Source organism: Propithecus coquereli, unplaced genomic scaffold, assembly GCF_000956105.1.
Source record: "Propithecus coquereli isolate 6110/MARCELLA unplaced genomic scaffold, Pcoq_1.0 Scaffold8, whole genome shotgun sequence".
In the NCBI taxonomy this organism is placed as follows: domain Eukaryota; kingdom Metazoa; phylum Chordata; class Mammalia; order Primates; family Indriidae; genus Propithecus; species Propithecus coquereli.
The window spans coordinates 142,835-145,867 of NW_012154173.1; the positions used below are offsets into that span (position 1 = coordinate 142,835).

The following is a 3,033-nucleotide window of genomic DNA, read 5'->3' on the forward strand; positions in this document are numbered from 1 at the left end:
CTCCAATTGACCGTTCCATCCTTCCCACTGCTCCACGGGCTGCTCGGGAACCCAATATCGACCGGAGCCGTCTTCCCAAATCGCCACCCTGCACTGCTTTTCTAGGGAACCTGCCCTATGACGTGACAGAAGAATCGATTAAGGAATTCTTTAGAGGATTAAATATCAGTGCAGTGCGGTTACCCCGTGAACCCAGCAATCCAGAGAAGTTGAAGGGTTTTGGTTATGCTGAGTTTGAGGACCTGGATTCCCTGCTCAGTGCCCTGAGTCTCAATGAAGAGTCTCTAGGTAACAGGAAAATTCGAGTGGATGTTGCTGATCAAGCTCAGGATAAAGACAGGGATGCTCCTTCTTTGGGCCGGGATAGACACCGGGAGTCTGACAAAACAGATACAGACTGGAGAGCCCGTCCTGCCACAGACACCTTTGATGGCTACCCGCCTGGAAGAGGTGATGATAGCTTTGGAGACAAGTATCGAGATCGCTATGATTCAGATCGGTATCGTGATGGGTATCGGGACGGGTATCGTGATGGCCCACGCCGGGACATGCCAGGATCGCTATGATGACCGAGGTAGCAGAGACTGTGATAGAGGCTGTGATTCCAGGATAGGCAGTGGCAGAAGAGCATTTGCTAGTGGGTACCGCAGAGATGATGACTGCAGAGGAGGTGGGGACCGCTATGAAGACCGATACGGCAGACGGGATGACAGATCATGGAGCTCCAGAGATGATCACTCTCGGGATGATTATAGGCGTGATGATAGAGGTCCCCCCAAAGACCCAAACTGAATCTAAAGCCTCGGAGTACTCCTAAGGAAGATGATTCCTCTGCTAGCACCTCTCAGTCCAGTCGAGCGGCTTCTATCTTTGGAGGAGCAAAGCCCGTTGACACAGCTGCTAGAGAAAGAGAAGTAGAAGAACGACTACAAACGGAACAGGAGAAATTGCAACGTCAGCTGGATGAGCCAAAACTAGAACGACGGCCGCGGGAGAGACACCCAAGCCGGCGAAGTGAAGAAACTCAGGATCGGGAACGGTCGAGGACAGGAAGTGAGTCATCGCAGACTGGGACCTCAGCCACATCTGGCAGAAGTAAGTCAGACCTGGATGTGGGAAGGAGAGAGTGAGAAGCCTCTAGAAAATGAAACACTTAATAAGGAGGAAGACTGTCACTCTCCAACTTCTAAGCCTCCCAAACCTGATCAGCCCCTAAAGGTAATGCCAGCCCCTCCACCAAAGGAGAATGCTTGGGTGAAGCGAAGTTCTAACCCTCCTGCTCGATCTCAGAGCTCAGACACAGAGCAGCAATCCCCTACAAGTGGCGGGGGGAACCAGCTCCAGCTCAGCCGTCTGAGGAAGGACCAGCAAGGAAAGATGAAAATAAAGTAGACGGGATGAGTGTCCCAAAAGGCCAAACTGGGAACTCCAGCCGTGGTCCAGGAGATGGAGGGAACAAAGACCACTGGAAGGAGTCAGACAGGAAAGACAGCAAAAAGGATCAAGACTCCAGATCTGCACCTGAGCCACAGAAACCTGAGGAAAACCCAGCCTCCAAGTTCCGTTCTGCAAGCAAGTATGCTGCTCTCTCTGTTGATGGTGAAGATGAAAACGAGGGAGAAGATTACACCGAATAGACCTCGACATCCTGTGCTTTCACCTAGTCTCTCTCCATCCTGGAACATTCGAGAACAAATCAAACCTCTTTCCAGACAAGACAAAATAAAACTCACCATCTCCTGGAAACCTTTCTTAACTTTTTTTTTTTAAAAATGAAATGAAATTCTTTTACATGCTGCTGCAGCCTTTAAAGTATTGAAGTAACTGGAGAATCGCCAATGTAGCCAGAGAGAGAGACTACAGCTTTTTTAATGGAAAAGTTGTGCATTTTTTTATGACACCATGCAGTTGCCTGTGTGATTAGTGCCTGGGGGACTCCATTTAGCAGAAATGTAATGACTGTGATATGATGTCTGGAATCTGGGCAGTAGGGGAGGTATAAGGAAGAGTGTGAGATTTCCACCTTTTAATTCTTATCATATTGTGGCATATATGAATTCTCAAACATTATCTGAATAAATTTTCCATCCTTGGAAAGGTAGATTTAGCCTCTCAAATTGTGTTAGTCTCCAGGAGGCTGCTAGCCCCTCCTCTTATTTAATTCTGAGTTATTGGGGCCAGCCTAGGGGGAATTCCTTCATTTTTTACCCCCCACGGGGGTAGTTGGGAGTGAGTTATAGGCCGCTAAAGAATAGAACTGCTTGGGACCAAAATAAATGGGAAAATCGTGGTTTGAAAAGAAGCTTTTGGGAGGTGATGAATCATTTTGCACCAGCTTATAGGAGAAAATAGTGTGAACTCCCATAAACACATGAATGGTTATTTACTGGACCAGGAAGCGCTTTGGGGTCTTGGGAATTCCCAGTCGTCTGTGTCCTGGTTTTGCCCTTTCTAAACACTCTCCTTTTTGAAAGTTCAAATATATCCACATTCTGTTGAAACCTTGAAGCTTTGAAAATTTAGATTCTTGTCATCGTCTTAAGTTCATGGTACTCTTACCTCCCAAAAAGCAGTCTCTAAGTCACATACCTATTATCTAGGGCATTTTATATCTCAGCCACTGGGAGCTGTGAAAGGAAGAATCAATGCTTTTCTCAAGCAAATTGGTTCCTTGTTGTATTTGACTCTCTTTCCCTCCATCCATGCCTGCTCCTGCTGCTTTGACCCCTTTTACAGATCAGAATACTCTAGAATTGATGGTCTTGGGTGGTAAATAAAAGTGGATAAATCGGGACAGTTAAATTGGGAGCCTTTCTTATAACCACAATTGGGTTTTGTTTTCCACCCCCACCCCCAAATTTCTTTCTCTCCACCGAAATCCCACACCAGTGCTTGGATTTTTAATGTGGCCTAGAGTGTGTAGGTGTGGTTTTTTTGTTTTGTTTTTTTAAGTTTCCCTTAAGAGAGTAAATGGTAATGGAGAGCGCTGTTTAACAAGGTCCTGCTTTCTCTTGCAACACAGTAGCTAAACTT

At 46.5% G+C, this 3,033-nt stretch overlaps 1 pseudogene across 1 annotated transcript; it reads left to right on the forward strand.

Moving 5' to 3' along the window:
• Nucleotides 1-5: 5 nt before the first annotated feature.
• Nucleotides 6-2,220, forward strand: LOC105825340 (annotated as a pseudogene). Its single transcript, XR_001138257.1, has one exon. The product of XR_001138257.1 is annotated as a eukaryotic translation initiation factor 4B pseudogene (transcript).
• The last annotated feature ends 813 nt before the right edge of the window (nucleotides 2,221-3,033 follow it).